General features: G+C 42.3%; 1 protein-coding gene across 3 annotated transcripts in view; it reads left to right on the top strand.

The window, feature by feature from the left end:
- The window catches only part of LOC111870193 (calcium-activated chloride channel regulator 1), a 471,960-nt gene that overhangs the window by 141,882 nt on the left and 303,379 nt on the right, over nt 1-26,699 (top strand). The window contains exon 1 of one of the 3 annotated variants that reach the window (XM_023862280.2): nt 15,378-15,442. The exons of the other annotated variants lie outside the window; for them this stretch is intronic. The gene's annotated coding sequence lies outside the window, so the exon portion shown is untranslated. Of the gene's footprint in view, nt 1-15,377; nt 15,443-26,699 lie in introns of those variants that run through there. 3 annotated transcript variants of the gene reach the window in all.

The raw sequence follows: 26,699 nt of genomic DNA, 5'->3' as shown, positions 1-26,699 counted from the left end.
ACCTGTTTCCGTCTTCAGGTGAGGAAGGAAGACGCCTACTCAGTTGGGCCCCTTAGAAAGAAACAGATCCAGAAGTACGTAACTATAACAAGCCCATGCCGAACGTACCAATTTCTCAGTGTCTTAATTATAATTCACCTTACCTTCTCAAACAAAAAACAAGCTCCGTGGTTTTAGTCCGCAAGCGAACTAAACCGATCAACCGCCACTTATCGTCGAAGTTAGTACCAACTTCAGCAGCTAGAGGGTGTCGCGTGGTCAGCGCAACGAATCCCCGTCTCTGTTAATTTTGGTTTTCTAGACCGGAGCCGCTATTTTTCCATTCAAGTAGCTCCACAGTTATCCTCACGAGGCTGAGTGGACCCCGTTCCAGACCCACTACTTCCCAGAAACTCTTGTAGCGCACCTTACTCTCTCGGGTGTTAGAATTTGAATGCTCAGCACCTCTGATAAAAAGATACGTTACATGTTACTAGGTCTTACTCTGAACCACTTGAGTCTATAATTTCTGGTTTATATCTTTCGTACTATCCTCCGAATGTCTTTCAAGTGTCAGCTTCTCAAAAGGTTTCTTCGCCGAAATTCCGTAATTCCTTTACGTTCTTGTCTCGTAACATATTTCAGTTAATTTCGAATACTCTAAGACTATCAAGAGATCGTGCTGTATAAGAGAATCCTTGATTACTCCCGCAATTACATCACTTTGTACCGAAATTCATTTTCACGTATATTCAGTTTATGGTTCTGTACATATCTAACTGGTGCCGGTCACAGTGGCCGCGCCGTCTAAGGCATGAACTGTCTTCCCTCGCTCGAACGCTGGGATCGTAGGTTCGAATCCCACTCAAGGCATGGATGTTTGTGTGCGTTTAATTTGTGCTTGTATTGTCCTGTGTGTAGGTAGCGGCCATATGACGGGCTGATCCCCCGTCAAAGGAGTCCTACCGTCTGTGTAAAGGGCCCAACAAAGGGCTGTAGAACCATTGATTGATGAATAAATGAACGTGTCTAATTGACCATTTTGCTTAATCTCACAAAGCAAGGAAACAAACCATTCTTTTCCACATCCTGATATTTAAATTTTAGAAAGTGAAGGGGATAGCAAGCTGATTCTCATAGTATCTCTTTCAATTTGAAAATCAGAGCCAGATCGAAACACAAGAGGGAGTTCTTTTCTTACATACTGTACATACTTGCTTTTAATGCTTTGTAAGTTAGCCTAGTCGTTAACAAGTTCTGGAACAGAATAATAAAATGCGTTTCTGAAATACATTCTTCTCTTAATTTCATCGCTGGGCAATCTATTGTGAAATGTTATGTATCCCTTGAAACCTGCACATTAACTTGGCTGTTTATCGCCATTATAACAAATTACATATAACCGATAAAGAGCAGTTTCGTAATTTGTTTCCGCCCACTGACCGGCTACCTGCTTACCCTAATGCCGGTGCACAGTATTCAGACGGGTAAAAATATACATAAGAAGTAACGATGCCCTGAAGGTGGGACCGCGTATGTTGGTGTAGCGGTAAAACTGTAGATATGCTTTCAGAGGGTACTCTGTTCAAATCTCGGCAAAGACACCGGCTAACCTGACTGAGGGTTTTCGTGATTTTGGCCAGTTCCTCCAGACAAATGCAGGGATAGTGCCTCGAGTAGGCCACACCCATTTTCTTTCAAATATTTTCAATGTCATCAGCCATAAACAATCCTGCCATTCGACGCCATGTGGTCTGATTACTGGCAGCATCGTAGAATAAACAACAGAAATCTAAAGGTGGGACGGATGGAATCTCATTTCCAGAATCGCGTAAAGAGGTAAAAGGTAAAGCTATCCCTGTAACAGGCCGTGGAGACCCACAGGGTTGTGAGACATCGAGGCTACTACATTATCTCTAGACATTTGACTCACAGATGGCGGTAAGGTTGTGAGCCTCATGCGCCGGCCGCTCTTTACCCCCCAGGAAGATTCCTGATACTCATTTCTGTTAGAGGCTGAGTCGACCGCAGGGCCATAATTCGGCTGCAAGGATTAGGTCAGTTGAAAAATCCAGTGACCTCATCGGGATAGGATCCCGCGACCTTCTGACTTGTAGCATAGTGCCTCAACCAACTACGCTACCAAGTGCCACTTTATTCCCAACGGCATGTCCAGAATCGTGGGAAGCTGAAACAGATCTGTAAAAACTTTCCCAAAACGTGTTATTGTAAAAAAAAAAAACTTCCACTTATACTGATTATATTAATTTCTATAAACTTGTGTTACATTCTTCAGATGTCTAATGAACTTCTAAATCAAAGCCTCCGTATAGTATAGTATTTGCAATGAAGTCTATATTACATTTGGAAAAAAAGTTTTATGACTGTAATAAATTAAATTTCAAAAGGCAGCTGAGGAAAATAAACGCATTCAGTCTAAATTTGATACGTTTGGAATGGACCTACTCCTTTCCGCTTTTGTTTCCATGTCATCCGAGGCAGTTTATTGGAGACTGAACTCGTAAATCCACCTTTATTTACGGGCATCATGCAGCGTCTCCTTATTACGTTACCTGGCTGGTTGCTGTGCACCGGCCGTATCCTGCAGCCGCTTAAACTGATAGAACAATTTTCTGACGAGGGTCAGAAAGCCCAGGGTGGAACTCCGACAGAGCCATCTGTAATAAGGGGCTCCTCACCAGTTTCAAGATGCCCGTGGACGGAGGCGTGACCATACTGAAATGAAAATAGCAGGTACTAGGCCTGGAATTACTCAGGAGCCAAGTTTCTTGGAATCTGATGAATATTACAGGAGGGTCGATAGGTTTTCAGATAGAATGTCGCTACTTTCATGTCCCTGTATGCTGTTAACAGAACACAGCCCCAAGGACAGGAGCTTAACCTAAGGGAGATCTAGTAAGCAAAAAAGATTTATATTGTCCAATTATCGGCTTGTTGATTACTTGACTACACTCTATGAATAACATTAATTTGATGTCACGTGTGTATTTTTATCCCTACCCTATTCAACATCTCAACCAGCTGACCGATTTTCACGCCATTACAGGCCACCCCAGCGCCTTGCTATTTAATTTCCTACAGTAACGTGGCAGACTGACAGGCTTGTAAGGTGGAGGCTACACTAGCTCCTCTTACATCAGGATCGTGAAATAATATGGTACTGTGTTTGTTAAATTAATATTTTTTGGTATGTAAAGCAAGAAGGTGGCGGGCGCGCGAATAATTTCTTTAACTTTGATTTTGTTGGCGGCAACTGATAAGCCATTGGAGAAAGGCTTGTGAAATTTGGTAATAAGATAGATCATTAACAAACGTCTGCGTCATAAATGAAATATTGTTCGTTTTCTTTTATTGCTAGTGGGGTGGGAGTAAGTCCCTTGTACTGCGGCCACTTCTGGCCTATTGTAGCAGCCACAGATGATAGCTGAGGGTGATTGTGGAATGAAGATTGGCAGGGGAAAGCGAAGTACTCGGAGAAAACCGGCCCCAGCGCCAGTTTGTCCACCACAAATCCCACTTGACCAGACCCGGGATCGAACCCGGGCCGCCGCGGTGGGAAGCCAACGACTAGCCGCTTGATCTATGGCGCAGCCTAATATTATTCGTTAGTCAATACAGTCATTACAAAGAAGCTAATGTTTGAGATTGTATCAGACGAATGTAATGCATAAGTTAGAGAGTCTGTGCTTAAGTGAAAGTTATTCACAGAAATAAAATAGTAATGATGATGCTGATGATGATGGTGATGACGATACGTCCGTCCGACTAGAAAGCTACGCAACAGGCGTTCTCTTCGGAACTCTTTTGTTTAACTAAATGACGTTGCATACATTTGAGCGTGGGGTAAGGACCGAATCCGTATATCATTGTTCCAAGTATTCTGCTGGAGGAGATGAAGAATTATCTAGAAACCTTCCCCCCTTTTTTTTGCTTACATTAAACGGCTTCGGACCTCCCGAGTGAGGGCATGTGGAAGAGACAATCTTCAGAGATATGGTTGGTATGTTGTTTGTCAGCTGAACTCAGCCAGCCCCGGAATGTGACGTAATATGCTACTAGCTGATGAGATGCGAGAGTAGGGTGCTGATGAGATGAACTGAATGTGAGCGCATAAAATTGCATAAATTTATCTCCACTTTCGATGAGGTATATACGTAGGCCCGCATGCAGAAGTATGATAGAAGCAAGGCGTGGTTCAGGGGACAGCAGTGCACTCAGTCCTTGAGAAATAGTGCAAATCTGAAGTGAATTAAACTGACTCATCCTCAAGTGGAATAATTTTGTGGAGACTGCTGTGAACCTTTGAGTTCCACAGCGAGGAATCTCTTGTCTGTCTTCACCATTTGCCTGGCTGTAGGCATGCGAAGCTCCTTAATATAGGACCCTTGATGAACAAAGCCGCAGAACTGTTTAAGATTCAGCAAGAACTAGTTAAAATCTCTGACAGGACTATTAACAAGCCACTGTCACTTAAACACAGCTGTACAAGCTGGGATTACCTGATAATCCCGCCTGCAAAATGTGTCAAAATTCTAGTGACTCGGTCCTACATAGTTGTGCTGCAGTGAGTCCATTGAGAGACTCATAAGTTCTAGTCGGTAAACTACTGCAATTTGTTCACATTGCAAGACTTCTGATGGGGTTATTGTCGTGGTTGCACAGTAGGCAGTTACAGGTAGCGGTGCTTGGGCAGTTGGAAAATTAGTCCTTCTGTTCTCCTATGTTTTCCCTGAACAGTTGTACTGCATGCTGCATTAGCCAGGATACTGCAGTCGGTGTAGCGAACGGGAAGGGGCTGGGCGGCCGAGGGGCTGGAGTCCGAGTCCCAGTAGGGTCTCCACGTCGTCCAGACCGGTTCTGAGGCCCACCCAGTACGTACAGGGAGATCTTTCCGCGAGGTTAAAGTGGTCGGGGCGTGAAGCTAACCACTCACCTTCATCCAGTGCCGAAATCAAGGAATCGTGCATCTATACACACACCACCATGTCTTCATGGCGTAGTCCTTAATTAGTTAGGCACAGGGACAATTTTGCCCCCCCCCCTACATTTTTTTGCTGAAATAGAATTCTCAGGGGCACGCAGTAGGGTAGTTGGTTGAGGCACTATGCTACAAGCCGGAAGGTCGCTGGGTCGAGTCCCGATGAGGTGCATGTTTTCAATTGACATGACGCTTCCAGCCGTACTATGACCTTGGGGTCGACTCAGCCTCTTAACAGAAATGAGTACCAGGAATCTTCCTGGGGGATAAAGGGTAAAGGGTTGCCAGTGCACAAGGCTGACAAACTTACCGCCATCTCTGTGCCTATTTTCTAGAAAAAATGTGGGAGCCTCGATGTCTCACAAACCAATGGCCCTTCACGTTCTGTTACAGTGATAGCTATAACTTTTTTAATTAGAACTCTCTCCCGTAAGGTTTTTTTTATTACTTGGTGGGGTGAGACTGAGTCCACTTGGTACTGTGGCCACTTCTGGCCTATTGTACCTGCCCCAGACGATAGGTGAGGGCGATTGTGGAGCAACTGGTGGAATGAAGATTAGCAGGGGAAACCGAAATACGCCGAGAAAACCTGCCCCAGCGCCACTTTATCCACCACAAATCCCACTTGACCAGACCCGGGATCGAACCCGGGCCGCAGCGGCGGGAAGCCAGCGACTAGCCGCCTGAGTTATGACGCGGCCCTCGCCATGAGATTAGTTGAGTCTGTTTTAATTGAATTTAATGTATTTATTTGTTTTATTGTAAATTACGAATTTTTCCAAAACATCTGACACCGCTGGGAATGAAACTGAAATATTTCATGAACAGCGTTCTTGAGTAATATCCACGACGTCGAAATGTTTCCTCTCTTAGTAGCTGAATTTGTTTCCAAGAAATGCTAGCTTGAACTCTTGCCTTCAGTTTTCAAAGCAATTTTTTCTTTCTTTCTTGTTGGGCTGGATACGGAGTTGGAACCATCAAAGGTTTCGTGTAGCTATTTGGCGACATGCAGGCCTACCTCGTCCTGAAACGGGAACAGGAAGAAAGTCTGAACAGTTACTTCAGCGTGTTCCTACAGACAAGCATCGAGAAATATTTTTGACAGATTCTGTTGAATAAATTCGGACCGGCTCGGCTAAAACTTCTGAGGATATCCGAAGAAAATATTTAGTAATTTCTACGCAGCCATCAGGCATAAAAAGAGAGATAGAGGGAGAGAGACTACCTGAAAATATGTGTGAGAAAAATGTGCAGCCCGAGGCGACGCACCTAGGGTGATGAGAGAGAACTAACAAATATTAGGCCCACTGTAATTATTTTTAAAAGCAGAAGTCGTCTGTTAGTATAAGCGTCTTTCATTTCTTTTGAATGCAGAAAAGAAAAAAGTGTTCACATCGAGTTGCAAGTCATGAAGTTGAATTTTTAGAACCACAATCAAACTGGCGAGTGTTTCTTTAGTTATTGATATCTTACGCTTTCAGCTAGCCTGCTAGACCCATCGAAATGGCTGTATAAAGTCCGTTATTGAATGGCAACATAAGTTGTAGGTATCTGAAGACACAATGCTAAAAAATGCATAGAACTAAGATAGATAAGCGAACTGGGAAAACTTCATGAAGTGAGAGGTCTTGAATTATACTTTCCTCTTAGGAGGGTTATGGCAGAAAAAAAGACTCTGTGGCTTGAGTACACAAGCGAACTATACCGACCGACCGACCGAGCGACCGCCGCTTGTCGGCGAAGTTAGTGCCAACTCTTGCGGACAGAGGGTGTCCCGTGGTCAGCGCAACGATTACCCACGGCCGTTAATATCGGTTTTCTAGACCGGCGCCGCCATTTCCTTGAAATAGCTCCTCAATTATCCTCATGAGGTTGAGTGGACTCCATTCCAGACCCGCTACTTCTCAGAAAATCTAATCTAGCCAGATTTATATAAAGAAATATTACGTCAATTTACACAGTACACGTATGTAAGTCAAATGTGGAAAGTCGATATTAAGATACAATTTTTGTAAGAGACCAATGGAAATGCGGCCACTTTAAAGATTTATGGATCTCTTACAGAGGATAGGTCGTAATATTGAAATTAATCTCGGGAAGATAGTTTGGTGTGACATTTATTGAAGTGGTTCCAAAATCGGGAAGAACCGTCGTGGTCGACGCTTGAGGTTGTAGGTTTACTGATTAGCTGACCAATCTAACTACTATGGAATAGATTTAACCTATACCAGCAATGTAGTCCTGTGTGAATGTTGCTATTGCCATTTTCAGGTACTTATTTTGATTTGTTGCCATTTCAGAGGCAATATTTTTCGAGGCCTGTAGGTTTCCGTGAGGGGAGATTAACTCGCACAAAACAGAAAAATGCAAATAAAATCGAGTGGGATTCGCACCCACGGTTCAAGCTTAAGTGACAATTCCAGCCNGGGTTTCACGGCAGTGACTATGAAGAAAGCAGTCTTCTGGGATGTGGCGCCGTGTAGATAATGTTAACAGACGTTTCAGAGGAACGTATCGGCTCCATCTTCATGGTAGAAGAAAGAAGAAGAAAATCCCCCAGCGAGAAACCACCGTGAGCAGGTCGATTAGTCTGTAAGCATCTGCTCACGGTGGTTTCCCGCTGGCGGATTTTCTTCTTCTTTCTTCTACCATGAAGATGGAGCCGATACGTTCCTCTGAAACGTCTGTTAACATTATCTACACGGCGCCACATCCCAGAAGACTGCTTTCTTCATAGTCACTGCCGTGAAACCCCCAAATATTACAACGGGATTATTGTTGTTGTTATCTCCGGGGACTTGAGCTGCTTTTTTTTTTCCAGAATGTTTCAGTTGTTCTGCTGTTTCTTTTGTTTTATGGTAGGCTGTCCATGGTAGCACTGAATGTTTCGAACAACTAAATTCTTTCCCTCTGAATTAATGTAACAGTGCTATGACAGTGAATATGAGAAATAATGTGGAAATAGCTGCTACCTGTTCCTTACTTAAGTAGCCGCAAATATTTAAGAGTCCAGAATGCCGCCAACTTCTAAAACACCTGTTAGGCTTTGCAATGTACGAATCTACAGTGCGTTGGGGCTATTTTCGAGACAGACGGTTCCCGAGTTTGTCTGCTTTTTCGACTTTTGTCTGAAACCTGTTCTCCGAATTTCATGAATAATTTGGTGTCTGTGCTGTGCTAATGAACGAGTATTTGTCATCCAGTGCATAACTTATGACTCATTGTCGGCATTTCATAAAACTCGGTATGAATGTCATGCAGCACGTATCAGGCCATCCTGTGTTTTATACTTATAATTCTTGACCATCAACAAAAGTGGAGGTAGCTCAGCTAATAAAATTACTGCCTCCGACCTGGTTGGCCGCCGTCTGGATACCGACAGAATTATTAAGGGGTTTCCCTTCTCTTCCGCGGTGTCCGGAACGGTTGTGGGGCTCACCCACCGAGCCTCATATCAAATGCTTACAGACGTTTAGTTTCCACAGATAAAGTCTTAGGTTTAAAAATCACGCCCATCTGATCCTCAAGTTTGAAATGCTGTAATATTTACCTTTTTTCCTCTTATGTGCGTTCATGGTACAGTGAGGAAAATTCGCAGGGGAGTGGAGGTGTGTCTCCACCGTTTTTGACCTTGGCACTAGATGGAGGTGAGTGACCAGTTTCACGCCCCAGGTCTTTCCCTGGCGAAAGAGCCCCCGGTACTCTTTGGTTAGGAAGCATGTTGGGTCCCAGAGCTAGTCTAGATCAATGTTTCTCAGCCGCCGGGCCCTGGAATCAATTATACAGGGCCCTCGTCTTATGGGAGAAAAGAATTCACCCGGCCGCGGTCCGACAAAGGCTGAGAAATACTGGTCTAGATGCTTTGGAGAAGAGAAAAATCTCTTGCCCCTGCCGGTAATCGAACCAGCCAGTAGCCCGTCGTTGTACCGGACTATTTTATTGTAGGGCCCTGAATTTTTATATGATCAAAACAATGGAAAATATATTCAACTCCTTGGAAAACAACTCTTGAGAATAGAACAGTCGCTCAGCTGGTCACTAAATGTTCGCTTTTTATGCAATTCGAAGTTCATTAGGCCGACTCTGTTCAGATGAGCCCGCCACTGCACATCTTCATTCTCTGTTACTTTAAGATCTGTTTTAATATATCCATCTACACCTGTATTTCCAAATGCTTTCTATTTGGTCTCTTCCCTTCGGATTAAAGAAAAAGTAAATAGTAAAGGTATCCCTGTAACAGGCTGTGAAGGCCCATAGGGTTGTGAGATGTTGAGGTTCCCACTTTTTCTAGACAATCGGTTCATAGACGGCGGTAAGGTTGTGAGACTTACGCGCCGGCCGCCCTTTACCCCCAAGAACATTCAAGGAATATTCCTGGTACTCATTTCTGTTAGAGGCTGAGTCGACCCCATGGCCATAGTGCAGCTGGAAAGAATAGGTAAATTGAAAAAAAAATCCAATGACCTCATCGGGATTCGATCCCGCGACCTTCTGACTTGTAGCATAGTTCCTCAACCAACCACGCTACCTCGTGCCCCCCTCCCCTTCGGAGTTTCCAACAAAAATTCTGTATGAATTTCTAAACTCTATAATTCGTGCTACATGTCCCGCCCGTCTTATGTTTCTTGAGTTTATCAATCAAATACCATTTACTATTCAATAGGAGTAGAAATTTTGAAGCTCCTCTTTTTTTTTTTTCAGTTCTGTCCTCGTCTTTGGTTCGAACAATAAGGCTACTCTTCAGCACCGTGTTGTCGTTATATCGTATATTCTTACCTCAAAGCGAGAGACTAAGTTTTTTGTTGTTTTTTTTATTTATTTATGTTAGGATATTTACAATCTACTCATAATATACTAATACAGAGTAATAAGCAAATGTTAGGGCGTTGCGTGGCTTGTAGGGAGTACCATCCACTGATGGGTTATCCTCCGTTACCTAGAATAGGTCTTCTGGCCATTGATGCTTGAGTCTTCTGTTCACTAAGGGTTGGACGGCGAGTTCTTTTATTAGTTGGTTTTCATGATCCACAGTGCGGTTTCTGTATCTGATGGCTTGTTTGTTCATGGCCTCATTTATATAAGAAACTCCAAGATCTTCGTGGAGAGTTTGATTAGATACGAACCATGGAGCGTTAGTTATGTAACGTAGTGTTTTTGACTGGAATGTTTGTAGGATTTTGGTGTTTGATGGTTTGCTACAGCCCCACAGTTCTATACCGTACGTCCATGTGGGTGTGAGTATAGTTTTATAAATGAGAAGTTTATTTTCCAATGATAGCTGGGATTAAGACTAAGTTTAACACAGGGAAAACAGCAGGCAGAATTATAGTTTGTTAAATTTTAATCTATTCTTTTTTAGAGAGAATCTGGGACAACAAAAACGTCTGAACTGAATGCACATGAAAATATATGCATACGATTATTTTGTACAGAATATAAGATCGCATAGCGACGTCTGCATATCTTCTTCAGTCCAGTTGTACTCACTCTACGAAACATACCTACCAGTAACATAAAGACCATGTCGAATTGTGATATATAACTTTAATTTGAAATATTTCGATAATTTTTATGCCTTTGTGTCAAGTACGAGTGACTTCTCAACCAAAATTAAATTAGTGCAGCAAGTTTTATTTTACACCTTCCACACTTAATTTAAAAATTATTCCCAATGTGTTGAGCTCTTTGGAAGAACGTTAAATTCTCTGACTCAAATTCGGAAAGAATTATCTTCAAATTGCAGCCCGGAACATGTTCCCAGTGATTTTTCGTTATTTTCTCCAGCTCCCCTGCGCAGATGCTGAGATGTTACTGTACAGTAGGTCACAGCTGCTACTTCTCACCTCCAACTAGATTAACCTTTCAGTCCTCATACAGTTAGCATGTAAATTTAGATTTACGGCACGTAAAAGAACCTCATGTCTCTAGGAGACCTCTGAGCAAAATTATTAGGTAAAAACTTTCCCGCCCAAGTAGTTTCCAATGCCTCTGGTAGATGGGGGAAGTATCAAGGTACCGAGGGCCGACCTCGTTGGCTCAACGGGGCTGATAGCACGCACTATCTACCTGTAGGGTATGGGGACAGTAGAAATTAAAGGGAGGCGCACAGTGGACCAATAACTGGTCTAAGTGCATAGGGAAACCCACCCCCTCCAATAATAATAATAATAATAATAATAATAATAGCATCTAAATTTTAGAAAACCTCTGCAGTTATACTGTATAATGTAAAATAATCAAATGTGATATATTCTAAAGGGTTCTGGCGATGGTGTATAACACACAGAATTACTTGGTTTTGGGGCTTTTCCATCGTTCAGTGATTGAGTTTAGCTCTTTCTAAGGGACCCATCTGAGTTGGTGTCTGCTCTCCCTTTCACGTGGGGACGGAAACAGTTCCATTTTCCGAAACGTCGCGTTTTCTATTCTCTAGAATACCGGACGATGGAAAAAGTCCAAAAACCTAATAATTCTGGGAATCAAGTGTGGTGCTTTTGGAATTGAGAATATGTGACACAAAGACATACGCCTTCCAAGCGGAATGCCGAAGTAGGCATCATATTTAGTATGGTGTGCCCCTGTACAATATAGCAACGTGCTCCAAAAGCGAGTTCTGAGGCATCTAGGCTATCATACCTTTAATTAAACCCAGGTGATGACGTAATGTTGTTCGTTATGCTGGAGCCATTAAAAGGTCAAAGGTTTCTTGCGGGGTCCAATCTGACATTTAGGACTGTTCGCGTCAGGTGATCTGGTATGTCGGAGGACGATAAAACGCAACATAAAGTAGACTTTAAATCCCGCGGCCGACAGGGATGGAAATAGAGCAAGGCTCATAAAACGATTCGTTCAGCACTTTGGCGACAGACAGAGAGAATTCATAGTGAAAGAGGTTCTACGTGTAATAGAAAGGCTATCAGAATTTATGGTAGAATTCTCATATAAAGCTCAGACCTCGAGAAGTATTGTTAAAAGTTTCGGGGAGTAACTGCAACTAAAGTTGGAAATAATCTTATTATGAAGGGGATAAAGGGAACGATACTCGAAGAACAGGTATGATTCCCGATTAAGTTAATACCGTCCTTCCGCCTCGAACAGAGTAATGTTAAAGAGGGTCTTATTGTTCCTACTTTTGTTCAACGTTGCTGTATAATCTTCAACGTTACACCGGGCGACATGTAGTGAACATCACCTGGCAGGGAGCAGAACCAGTTACCTCTCCCAATTAAAAAATTAGGCATTCATCTGTGCGTGTGCTTTTCTGTTTCAAGCAGAAACAACTGTCATGAGAACTTAGTCTATAATTTCACCTTAAAACAAAGTATGACGTTTTGAAGTACATGGAATCTATTCTCTGACCAGTGGATACCGGGGATAAAGCAACCGGTGCGTGAAGCTAGTGCCGAGATCAAGAATGCTGGAGATATACCCTCACTCTACCGCAGTTTTTCAAGTCGTAGTGCTTAATTAATTAAGCACAGCTCTGTGGTCTAGTGGTCGGAGTTCCTGGTTACAGGTCCAGAGATCCCAGGTTCGATTCACGACGCTACCATATTTTCAGGGAAGTAATGGGTCTGGAACTGGATCCACTCAGCCTCGTGAGGATAACTCAGGAGCTATTTCAAGGAAATAGCGGTTCCGATCTAGAAAACCGAGATTAATGGCCGTGGGGAACCGTTGCGCTGACCACGCGACACCCTCTATCCGCTAAAGTTGGTACTAACTTCGCCGACAAGCGGCGGTCGCTCGGTCGGCATAGTTCGCTTGCGGACTACAGGCTACGGAGTTTTTTTTAACTTAAATATTCGGGATAGGTCTGGCGATGTAGTGACTAGATTGTCGGCTGGATGACGAGGAATCGGGCTTCGATTCCAAATAGGGCCTCCGGAACGTCTATGGGGCCCACCCAGTCTTCTATCCGGTGGGAACCGGATCTTCTTTCCCTGTGTGTACAACGGCTGCAGAGTAAAGCTGACCACTGGCCTCGGTCCAACACTAAGGTTAAGAATGAGCAAAAATATACGACCATGTCCCCATACGCCTTTATGATGTGATGCTAATTAAACACACGGATAACTTTACCTTTTGTCTTAATCTTATATAGTATAGGACGTGTAAGTTCGTCATAATTATAAAATTTGAACCAAATAAAGGATAAAAATATATCAAAGATCATGGAGTGACACAAGTACCGCACATCCCAGGGCAGGACAATGCAGAGCCTGTACTTTATGGACAATGGAAATAGCAGGGTACATAAATGCCTACAATAACACTGTCTTGGAACAAAATAAAAAGACTAACCGCACAGCCATTGTTTCCAGCAGTTTCTTGTCATGTCGGACCGCAAAATACTGTACAGTCATTACACCTTGGGCCCTCTATCATGACCGAAAGGGGGCTTCCCACTCCTGTTCGTGGAAATGCATTGAATTTGCTGTGAGACCGGAGCGAGGCCCATAGTTACTATTTAATTATGCCTGATTTCTTAATTAGGTACATACGGAGATAACTGAATAACGAAATAATATCTGACTAACCAGTTTCTCTTTATTGTTAATGCCTTAAAATTGTACATAGAATTAGTCAATACCATCAACATAATTCTGTGTTTTTCTGATCTTCAGACTATGTATTCGAACATTCTAACCCCCACTCTTTCTATGGCTCTACCACCTTTTGAACCTTGGACGATTTTTCAGTTTCGTAATCTTATACGGTCGGTAGGACTCCTTGGATGGGTGATAAGCCTGTCGCAAGGCCGCTACCTACACACAGAACAACATAAACACAGAATAAATGCAAACATCTATGCCTCGAGTGGGATTCGAACCCACGATCTCAGTGTTCGAGCGGGCGCAATCGGTTCATGCCGTAGAGCGCATGGCCACTGTAATCGACTGCATTCTAACCTAACTTGCCTTAAATGTATATTAAATGAAAAAGTGACGGAAAATAACTCAGTCCCGGCAAAAAATAATATAAAGTTTTGAACGTAATAAAAGCAGCCTTAAGGCAAAATTACCTTCATCACAACAGTTACCATTGTGAACAAGTAGATGGACTAGCCATGGGAGCCTCTACATCAGCTATTTTGTCCCAAGTGTTTCAACACCTAGAACACACCCATAATATATACATCCTACAATAGGACAATTCAGGGACATAGACGGTATTTTAGTCACGCAGAACTCGGAGAATACTCAGAGCAAGAACAGCCTACATAACTTCAGTAGTCTAAATTCAAAACTGAAGTTTCCTGCAGAAACTAACAATAAGAAATTACAATATTTATTTCTTAATCTTAAAACCAGTCTGGACAAGTATAATTTCATATATTTCGGAAGCGTGTATTAATAGATTTAATTATTACTAATGACTTCTATCGCCCCTTCGAATAACAAAAGAACAGGTAAAAATTACTTAACGAATGGAGTAAGAAACAACCGAATTTCTAGAAAAGGAAAGTCAGAAGAACCGTAAGCATCAAAGAAATAATGAAAAAAATAAAGCATATTTTCACCAGATAAGTAAAACCAAACCATTTAACCAAACCAAATTGAAACAATAAAATCAGAACAAGAAATGGACCATTTTTAGGAAAGTCGGTAAAGAAAGTCGAACCGTCTCTCGATTATCTAAAGGCAACTAATTAAAAACAAACTTCATGATTACTAATTCCATAAAAAGTAACTTAACATATAAAACCTTAGCGTGTGGTCCGTTTAGTAACACCAACTCCAATGCCAAAAGTCGTAAATTTTTGTAGCCCAAAATCGAAAGACCTTTAGAATTAGGCGTATCGATATTATGCACGACATAAGAACAAATGATGCCGGTCACGGTAGCCGAGCGGTCTAAGACATGTACCGTCTTCGCTCGCTCGGAAGCCGGGATCGTGGGTTCGAATCCCACACAAGGCATGGATGATTGGTGTGTGTATGTGTTTATTCTGTGTTTGTGTTGTCCTGTGTTTAGGTAGAGTCCTTTTGACGAGCTGATCACTCGTCCAAGGAGTCTTACCGTCTGCAAAATGATCAAAAAGAAAAAAACAAGACCTCGACACCGTAGGGTATAATTGAAACAGTTTAAGTAGGTAAGAACAAATGATCAAAATGTGCTCAACATGTTCTAGAAACAGGACAATCATCGGCCGCCTTGTAAGTAGGTACCTTATAAATACAACATAGAACAAGAGAGGAAATTACATGATTACCTTAGAAAAAACTTATGTAGCCTCTGTTTGAGGTTTGTCAACAAGATAATCAAATGAATTACATGTTTTCCGGTAGTAAAAATCCAACGTAAGACGTCATCGTCAACCTGTCAAACAACAACAACCCCATCTGGGTAAACCACTTCTTGTATTCGGAATATACCCATTAGTCATACTCTAGCTCTGCCGACACTCGTCGCATTACGTCAGTACGTGAGTTCTTGCTTCGAAGAAGTTCCACTACACCAGTAAGTAGAATTCTGCCCTTAACCACTATAATAATCTAACTGCACACTTCACAAAACTTAGTACATTGTAAAGAAAATATAATTTTCAGATCTGTCTTCAGGGACCCACGTTACATCAACACACATCAGTCCCTACCTCCAGAGACGTACATTGTACTCCATCAATAAATAAATTTCACCGCTAACACCGATATTAATCCAACTGTAAACTCGCCAAAACGCGATAGCCCATTTTATAATTTTTTTCAGATCAACTTCAGACACTTAACCAGCAAAGAAACTCCAGAGCGAATTCGAAGTATCCCCCCCCCTAAAAAAATCTAATTCGTACAGTATTTAAAATTATAACTTAATTAGATAGACCAAGAGGTCTATAGACAGAAATGAAGGGATAACGCCTGAGCGTGTAATGCCAACTCTCAGAAAATAATCCTGACTATATTAAACATACAACTCAGGACGTTGGTGAACTATTTTATGTTGTTAACACTCATGTCTCTGTAAATTAGGTAGATTCGGGAATAATTAAGCCTAATCCAAACTAGTTTAATTATTATTTTGTTTACATTTTTTAATCATCCCCACATTTTAACAAATTTTACCTGTGGCTAATTTATGTCTCGGAACTTGTGTTGAGTCATGAGGAACAAAAACAGAAGACGATCTTTAATGTAAGGCCTTTAAAAATTTGTTAACCTGCATTCTTCTGTTTGGGTCTGGGAAGCTTTATTTTAATCTCTTTCTATGTCGCCTATTCGGAAAAAAGGACTTTCCTAACTTTATATTTCAAATGACGTCTTATTATGCACAAGTAATTAGTTTGTGATAAAAAGTAGTAGTTAGAAGCCAATATTTGTTCATTTGTTGATGAAACTTGTGTTGTTGGATTCGGTTTATTCAATAACTTTTACGTCAACTACTACATAATAGCCATCATTATGTAGAGCACAGGACGTGAGACAAAGGGTCTGTACCATATTTAATATACGGCCTAAATTTTTGTATAGGGAGGCTGAGAGAAACAACCATGTATGAGTCAGGGCACCCGGCTTCACAGCCGGTACTCGATTACGTGCCTCTCTAATACGAAGCAGAACTGATGTACGTTAGGCCGCTATTTTCGGTTACATAGACGCACATCACGTGACAGACACAGATGGAGCTGGCTGTTGAAGTGCGTGTTGTTACTCGTACAAAACACAGTTTTCAGTAAATCGTGTTGCTCAATCTGATACAGTCGGTTGAATTTTGAAGGAATTTTGTGTACTTCTACTCATAAATTCTCGTCATTTAATATAATTCATATTTCTTTTTCATCTACCTTAATTGAAACATCACTCTTTGAAGTAAAGACTCCCATTGTCCCCTAATTCTGGTTACCATACGCCTAGTTTTTGGATTCGTCATGTTCTATGAAAGATTAATTTTACTCCTGCCCTTTATGCATATATACAAGCAGTAGCAAGGTCTGTGAAGATCGTGTCTGACCTTCCCCCTGTTTTTGATTATTTTTTCTTTGGAAACAGGCTGCGCTACCACAAACACGTTACAAACAAAATCCCCGTGGCTTGAGTCCGCAAGTGAACTATACCGACCGAGCGACCGCCGCTTGTCGGCGAAATTAATGACAACTTTAGCAGACAGAGGGTGTCGCCTGGTCAGCGCAAAGTTAATCCCCACGGCCGTTAATTTCGGTTTTCTAGAAAGGAACCGCTGTTACCTTGAAATAGCTCCTCAGTTATTCTCACGAGGCTGAGAGGACCCCGTTCTAGAGCCGCTACTTCTCAGAAAACTGGCAGTGCGGGGAATAGAACCGGACCTCTGGATCTGTAGCTAGGAACTCTGACCACTAGACCACAGAGACGGTCACAAATATGGTACATCGTTTCGAAAGTTTTTCGAAACCAGCTCAAAGATCCAGATCACTAGGTATCTTCAGTTCCAGCTGACACGTTTGTATAATTTTAAGCTTACTATTTTATAGCCACATGCTAAAATCAGCTGCAGACGTCTGGAATGCCACGCTGAGAATCAAATGCTTGCAAAATAAATATTTCCTATTAGATTTGAGGTTTTCGCGGCAGTCAACATTAAGATTACCGCCTTCTGGCACATGACACCATGTAGTGTGGTAGATAGGTATAAATGTTTAGGGAAGAACTTGGTACATCCATCATCAGGTTAGGGAAAGATTTCTACCTTGAAGATGGAGGCAGCACGTTCCTCTGAAAAGATGCTAGGCCTGTCTACCAGACTGCATGGCGTTTTATTAAAAAAGACTGTAATCTTCAACACATCCTGTTTCATTAGTTCACTTGGTTCCTAGCTATTTTTTGAGGCTTTATCAACTGGTGAAGTTACGTAGCTGTAAATGAAATTTGAGATGACAATTGTGTCTGATGAATCAGAATGGATGTGAGAGGATGCGGGAGTAGTGTACTTTAAGGTACATTGATCTGAGACGTTGAGGAAATTACCATAAGCCTCGTTTAAGGTAACAGGTTCCGGCCGGTATTGAAGCTGTTAAAGTGATCGCTCTATTTATTGCAAAACAATTAAAAACATTTCCAGAAAATAATCCGTCAAACGGGGTAAGGAAAGCCCAGGCTTTCGGCTGAATATTGAATGACATGGATAAAGGATTTTTGCATCTGCGGTAACATGTGTCATGGTCAGTTAAACAGCAAAAATTGAAGGTCGCAGTGCTAGGGCCACTTTTATGGCTCACCCCTCATACTCATACTCAACATGTCAGAAGAATGTATGATCATAGTCATGAAACGCCGTGGCATAAATACTTATAGGATTTTGCGACAGACAGTGCTAGGACGTATAAACTCTGCTATTAGGCACCCCTCGAAATAGGCTAATAGGTTAATGTTGTCAACGCACGCAACTGAAAAGAATATTTCGTGAATGACATTCGAATAGTTCCTAAAACAGTGTCACTATTTACTTACGCGGTAGCGTGGTTGGTTGAGGCACTATGCTCCAAGCCGGAAGGTCGCGGGTTCAAGTCCAGATGAGATCATTGGATTTATTTTTCAATTGACCTAATCCTTTTAGCCGCACTATGGCCCTGGGGTCGACTCAGCCTCTAACAAAAATGAGTACCAGGAAACTTCCTGTGGTTATAGGACGGCCGGCATGTGAGGCTAACAACCTCACCGTCGTCTGTAAGCCTATTGTCTAGAAAATGTAGAAGCCTCGACGTCTCACAACCCTATGGGCCTTCACGGCCTGTTACAGGGATAGCTTTACCTTTTACCTTACCTTGAGATATACAGGAGCTTAGAAACAAAGAAGAAATTTACATTAAGGACAATTTTCAAACAAGTCCTTTCAGTTTTGTTCCTCTCATTTTCCTCTTACGCTTCTTGCAGATAGAAATCTTGTGGTGAAAAATCTAACCAGCCATTCTGAAATTAGACTGTAAACGTGCAAAGTCTAGTAAATTAAATGTTCTTACACGCGCCACTTCGAGAAATATTTCAAATACAAATCACAAACCAGAATAAATTCTATGTATGTATCCTGTTCCACGAAACTCTGTTGTAAGATAAGACTCTTTTTTTAACAACTATATAAGCTTTCATATTAACTTCATTTAATGTTACGTAAGGTGTTGGCCGAAACAGAAAATTAAATTTACATTAACGTAACGATACGTAAGATATTCCGTTCTCCACAAGCTGAGGACGGCTCTGGTGCCCACCCTGTTCCCTAACGCATGGATACCGGACATAAAGGGCCGGGGCGTGAAGCTGACTCTTTATCTTCAAGTAGGGGCGAGGTTACCCATATTTCAAGTTTGCCATCTTTGTTGCATATGCTCAATTAAGCAAAAAAAAAAAAGTATAGCTATCCCTGTAACAGGCCGTGAAGGCCCATAGGGTTGTGAGACGTTGAGGATCCCACATTATCTAGACAGTCGGCTCAAAGATGGCGGTAAGGTTGTCAGCCTTACGCGCCGGCCGCGTTTTCTCCCCAGGAAAATTGTTTAATTAATTCCTGGTACTCATTTCTGTTCGAGGCTGAGTCGACCCCAGGGCCATAGTGCGACCGGAAGGATTAATTCAATTGAAAAAATTCAGTGACCTCATCGGGACTTGAATCCGCGACCTTCCGATTTGTAGCATAATGCCTCAACCAACTACGCCTCCGCGTGCCCCGTGCTCAATTAAGTAACTTCACATAATTAAATTTAATCTAAACCAACCGGATAAATATGGCTGTACACAGCTTGACCACCAGAATGTGCTCATTTCATGCAAAGAACGCACAGAAATATCTGTGGAGAGATGTGTGTCAGAGCAACGTATGTGCACAAGGGGGCTCCTGTGCGGCACATTCCGGCCGGAACTGTGTCAGGTTTTTCTTGGAAAGCTTTCTGAACGCTGCGCACGTAGAGCGCGTAGTCTCGGTGTATCATGGCTTGTCATCTCGAAGCCACGATCCACTTTTTGATAAATGATGGCTACAGACCAGACAGAATAGAAGAAAAAGAGGGCCGAGCGCAAGATTTCATAAACACTGTCCAATTTGGACGTTTCATCAAGATCGGGAATCTCTGAATCGCTTCGGATACTTCTATGAATTCCATTTTGTAAGTCGGGCATGTAGATATATAACTGCTTATCCTCAAAGACAGATTTACTGTTCTCATTTATGTCATCTTTTGTTTCGTCGCTATCTGTCTAATAAGTCGCCCACAACAGGCATTGTTAGTGGCTGGTTGTCAGGATACCGATTGGTACTAGACAAAGAACTTCGCGTTCTTCGAGAGGAGATTGGAAAGGGCTGCCGTAAACATACTTGTATCTTTAGTCGTGGCCTTTATTGAACTTCTTTCATCGAACATTCTAAGGAAGAGAACAAACTCATGTCTACGTCATTACTTTTGAGTCCGAGATTGAAAACTGGATCACAGATTAATGCATNAAGGCTAATTGGATTGGTCATGTTTTACGCAGAAACTGCCTTCTAAAAGAAGCTATCGAAGGAAAGATAGATGGGCGGATAGAAGTGACAAGAAGACGAGGAAGAAGACGTAAGAAGATGCTGGATGACCTTGGGGACAGAAGAGGATACTGTCATTTGAAGGAGAAAGCTATAGATCGCATTAAGTGGAGGAATTGTTTTGAAAGAGACTGTGGACCTGTCGTCTTGACAGATTACTGATGATGATGATGATGATTGTTCTTCCCTCCCGCCATACTGCGCCACTGTCTGAAGCATGTTAATCTGTGCGAAGCGTCAGTCGGCCGTTGTGACTGTTGGTAGTGACATTGTAAGAGTGTTGTGAAAAAGGCCGCACTTCATCAGAAATTCCGAACATGTTGATATGCTGTACATATGCTGCTCCTGCGATGTTAGTGCCACTGCTACTGTAGAAGAATACTGTCGATGATTTTCTGTGCGTAGAATTCCGTATCGTCGAGTGTTTTCCAAGGTGTTCAATACATTGCGTGAACATGGTACGCTTCCCAATGCTCATGTTTTGTCTGAACGGGCACGTTAACGGCATGTGGAGGAACAGGAAAACATTCTTGAAACGGTACAGCGCAGCCCTACTACTAGCACGCGAAGACTTTCTATATGTCTCTGTGTTTCACGGACACGTGTAAGGCGTATTGCATGATGATGGTTTGTACCCATTTCATCCACAGCGTGTGTAAAATCTGCACCCAGGGGACGGTGCCATGCGCCTAATTGTCACTGGTTACATACTAATCGCCAGTTGCTTCCATTAATAATTAATAATGAAAACATATTTTATTTTCGTCTTGTCATTCTTCTGCATTTCAAGGCGCAGGCTCCTTCAATACGTTGTCTTTCACTTGGATGTTTCTAGTACTGTAGACTTTTTTTTTAATTTTGCTAGCGGGGTGGGACTAAGTCGCTTGTACTGCGGCCACTTCTGGCCTAATGTACTAACCCCAGATTATAGGTAAGGGTGATTGTGGAGCAATTGGTGGAATGAAGATTGGCAGGGGAAACCGAAGTACTCAGAGAAAACCTGCCCCAGCGCCACCTTGTCCACCACAAATCCCACTTGACCAGACCGGGGATCGAACTCGGGCCGCCGCGATGGGAAGCCAGCGACTAACCGCTTGAGCTATGGCACTCTGTAGACTTTTTGTTATGAACCAGTTAATGTACTTAAACGAAAGAAAGTCGAGGCAATTACCAAGGTCACCAGTGTGTACTGTGGACGCTGAAAACGTATGCTTCTTTTCGGATGCCTCATAGCGTTGCCGTCGTCACATTGATTCTGCATGAACAGTAGAATTGCCAAGAACAGTCAGTTGCATCAACCACTTGTCTTACCTTTGTTCACTGAGAGTTCCCTGGTGACATCCATCCTTTATGTGATCAGTTATTTTTAACAATTAATGGTGTTCCCTAATGATAATTCTTTCTGCCTTCTTCAGGGACTCATTTCTGTAGAACCGCTATAATTTTGTTCAGGATTTTTTTTTGAATAATTTCTTCAAGTGGTAGTTCATCTTGCATGTTAACAACTATGTCTATTTACTCTCTTGCCTCTTCCTCTCTTTTCCATGGTTTCTCGTTTTTCTGAAATCATCATCATCATCATCATCATCATTATCAGTAATCTGTCAAGGCGACAGGTCCACAGTCTCTTCCAAAACAGTTCCTCCACTTAATGCAATCTAGAGCTTTCTCCTTCAAATGACAGTATCCTCTTCTGTCCCCAAGGTCATCCAGCATCTTCTTACGTCTTCTTGCTCATCTTCTTGTCACTTTTATCCGCCCCTCTATATTTCCTTCGATAACTTCTTTTAGAAGGCAGTTTCTGCGTAAAACATGACCAATCCAATTAGCCTTCCGTTTTCTTATCGTGTAGGATATTCCTCTGCTCACTGACTCTAATTAACACTTCTTCATTTCTCACATAATCGGTCCAACTGATCTTCTCCATCCTTCTCCAACACCACATTTCGAAACTTTCCAGATGTTTCTGATCTACTGCCCTAAGTGTCCATGTTTCAGCCCCATACAGAGCTATGCTCCAAATGTAGCATTTCACTAGTTTCTTCCTCAAATTTAAGTCCAATTTGCTGGTAAAAAGATTCTTCTTCTTGCTAAATGCAGCTTTTGCCATGGCAATCCTGGATTTAATTTCACTAGTACACCTTCCATCATCTGTTAACAAGCTACCCAAATATTTAAAACATTTCACATTCTCCAGTTGTTTTTGGTCTATCTTTATTGTGACTGGGGTTGGTTGTCTCGAAATTTTCATTACTTTTGTTTTCTCCACATTCATTTCCATGCCATAGCACCTTCCAATTTCAATTAGTCTATCAATCATGCCCTGTAGCACAGTTTCTTCCTTAGCCATTAACACAAGGTCATCTGCATATTTCACAGTTTGAATAATTTGCCCTCCTACTTTGAAGTCTCCAAGCCCATCCAGAGCTTCCTTGGTAAGGCTTTCTGAAATAACATAAATAAATTTAAGTGTCGTGGAGACGTACATTTTTTCTTGCTCACTCCACTTCTCCTCTTGATAATCCATCTTGCCTGTTATTGCAATTATATCCGGCTTACGTAACGTATATTATTCATGTAAGTAATAGCTACAAGTTGTTTCTAACACATTTTTCGGTCTATTCATTATCTATTAATGAACTAATTCAATATACTCGTGTAGAAATGTATTCAGACCATGACCTACAGACGTTCTATGTTTTGCAGTTTGGAGCAAATTTTATATCACCAGAAGAGAACAGGTTATAGAGGGTTTTAAATGTCGAATGTCATCAAAATCTATTGACCACGACCGGTGTTCTTGTACGCAGACATCCATCGTTCATTGATCACAAAGAGGAACTGCAGTGAGACTGTCACAAGACTCTCTTCGGCCTCTCTAATATTCGGGAAACAAATAGATGAATGAGTATCAGTGTTCAAGGTTAAGAATATGTGGATCCATATCTCTGGCACCAGGCTGACAGGTGTAGCCGCCTCATGTATGCTTCTCCGGTAATTTGCGGTTTATTTCCCAAGCAGATCTTGTCCTGTGTGCGGTCTACAGGTGTGGGAAACATACCAGAAGTTAAATTACGCCTCCTCCACATCTCCATACCTTCTGCTTGTCACCATCTCGCTCTTTGACTTGGTCGAGGCACTGGACATGTTGAATAAACAATCAGTTAATGACACAATCGTCATCGCTGTCATGATCTTCCTCCTGCATTTTGTTATACGTTTTTATTTCTCATTATATTCCTCCTCGTTCGTAACATTATATTCGTGTCTCTTCCTTTGCAGCATCTTTCCTTCTTTCTTCTCTTTATTTTTCTTTCTCCCTTTTACCGTTTCTATAGTCCTTTACTCCAGTCTTCACTTTCGGCGTAAATTAGTTTATTTTTACTTTACAAATCTGCATCAACTGCTCGGGGCACGCGGTAGCGCAGTTGGTTGAGGCACTATACTGTAAGCCAGCAGGTCACGGATTCGATTCCCGATGAAGTCACTGGATTTTTCAATTGACCTAATCTTCCAGCCTCACTATGGCCTTGGGGTCGACTCAGCCTCTAACAAAAATGAGTACCAGGAAACTTCCTGGGGGTAAAGGGCGGTCGGCCGGCCCGTGAGACTGCAACATCACCTCCACCTGTGAACTGATTCTCTAGAAAATATGGGAACCTCGACGTCTCACAACCCTACGGGTCTCCACTGCCTGCTACATGGAAAGATTTACGTGCTTTTACATTAACATCAACTGCTCACTTTTTATTACGTTGTGTTTGTGCGTGCGCGTGGTATGTTTAATCTTGATATCTGTATGAAGAAGCAGACATGGTCGTTTTGGGAGACAATCCCGGAAAGGACCAAAGGAATTGAGCAATAACCATGAAATAAAAAAGAAAAACTTTAGCCAGGATGGCCTGTCTCTCGGTCGTCATTCTATCCGGAAATTCGATTCTCCCAAAGGGCCTATTGAGAGACAAGAAATTTTCGCACAGTTTTTTTGTATCTCCATCCGCTTGCTAAAGAAACTGCAATTAAATAAAAGCAATGATATTATGCGTTTAGATTTTAATTATGTGCACCTTCTTGAGATCCATAGTTGAACTTATTATAGGGGAGCATATATGAGAATAAGATACAGAAATTCGTTCGCTTTGAGAATCCTAAAGAACAAACCACAAATCCCAGACTTGAGAGGCCTAAGTCGCAAGTTAAGAACAAAGAGTATGTTTCAAAGCGCTTTTATTTTTCTGAACCCGCCCCGGGTTGTGGTACAGCCTTATGGAATGAGTGCTTCGTTTTCATTCTGGTCCGTTTAATAAATAGCCCTCACGAAGCATAACCTTGGAACCTTTGTCGTTCCCATCTGGCTCATTGTGTCTCTCTATTCATAACACGAGTTCGTGTTTGAATTTAATTAGGCGTGGTCCGTAGCATTCTAAACCTCGTCCTGGGATTCACCGACTTCTGACCACAGTCCATAAACTTGCGTCTCGATCCCACAGCATGAAGATGGTTCACGGCTACACCCTCCTTTCAAACTCCGCGTAGGAACAATCTGCACAATTGATACAGCATCATTAAGTAAATAAAAGCATCACATTTTGATATGTTTCTTTAGTTTTTTTTTTTCTTGGGGAGGAGTAAGACAGTCCACTTGGTACTTTGGCCACTAGTTAGCCTATTGTACCAGCCCCGGATGATAGATGATGATGGATGTGGAGGAGTCAGTGGAAAGAGAATTGGCAAGGGAAACCGAAATACTCGGAGAAAACCTGCCCCAGTGCCACTTTGTCCACCACAAATCCCACATGACTTGACGCGGCCTCGAACCCGGGCCGCCGCGGTGGGAAGCAGGAGACCAACCGCCTGAGCTATGGCGCGTCCAAAGTCGACATGTTTTTTAAAATACAAATTTTCCAGAGGTTTCCTCCAAATATTGCAATACTTGAAGGGCACGCGGTAGAGTAGTTGGTTGAGGCACTATGCTACAAGCCGGAAGGTCACGGGATCGAATCCCAATGTGGTCCTTGGATTTTTCAGTTGACGTAATCCTTCCAGCCGCACTATGGTTCAACGGTCGACTCAACCTCTAACAGAAATGAGAAATGAGTACCAAGACTTCCTGGAGAGTAAAAACGGCCGGCGCATAAGGCTGACAACCTCACAACAATCTGTGAGCCGATTGTATAAAAAATGGGGTAGCCTCGACGTCTCACAAGCCTATGGGTCTTCACAGTGTGTTACAGAGATAGCTTTACCTTTCTATATTCCCACGGTTGCTGATACAACTACAGACTAACAGCGGCTTAAGAGCGAAGGCACCTTGGACAGTACTTTGTCGTCACCGCGGGTTGGATCTTCTTCAAGACGTCAAGGCGTCATTACAGTTGCTCGCGCAAATATGCGCGAAGAAAATGGCTGCCGTACTTAGGAGGAATGTTCCCATGCCTTTTCACCGGTGTGAAATATGTCATGGACTTTTTTTATTCGGTTCAGTGTGTTAAATATATGTTAACGTCCTATTAAAAGAATTAACTTCATTCTGTTGCTGAAAGTAATAAAATTTGTTTCTACAATTTATGGGGCCCTCCAGACTGTGAGTGACATAAAACTGAATAAGACCGATTTTGACAGTCCTGTTTCATGTTTTGACAAGTATGATTCTCTCATCGGGGTACAGACGCTGTTTGTAGACAGATGTAAGCCTTTTTGTTCCTTATAATAGTTCCCTCTGACAGCCGGCTGAACCGGGATAGCTCAGTCAGTAGAGCGACTGGCTACTGGCTGGACCACCGAGAGGTCGGAGTTGGAGCCCCGGTAGGGTCAAGAATTTTCTCTTCTTCCCGTCGTCCAGACTGACCCTGGGGCTCACCGAACCTCCTATCCAATGGGTACAGGGGGATATTTCCCCTGGGATAAAGCGGCAAGGGCGCGAAGCTGACTTCTCACCTTTAACTAGTGCCGAGGTTAAGAAAATGTGGCTCTATACTTCCACTGTCCAGTATGCCTTCATGGCGTATTGTTTAATTAGTTAAGCACAGGAACAACTATACCTTACCTGACGTCCGGCTTAGAAAATAAGTTTGATGTAAAAGTCCTTTTAGAGCCCTGTGGTTAGTACCATAAATTCAACAATTTTACCGCCTTTTTTGTGAAATGGGGGGGGGACAGAAACATTTTTGTTCTCTGTTCACCTACTCTCCACCTAACTGAAAGATAGTAAATGCAAAAATCTTAAGAAAGTATTGCA

This window comes from Cryptotermes secundus, unplaced genomic scaffold (genome assembly GCF_002891405.2).
Source record: "Cryptotermes secundus unplaced genomic scaffold, Csec_1.0 scaffold779, whole genome shotgun sequence".
Classification (NCBI taxonomy): Eukaryota; Metazoa; Arthropoda; class Insecta; order Blattodea; family Kalotermitidae; genus Cryptotermes; species Cryptotermes secundus.
Note: the sequence above shows the minus strand (reverse complement) of the source record. Positions and strands in the feature narration are given on the sequence as shown.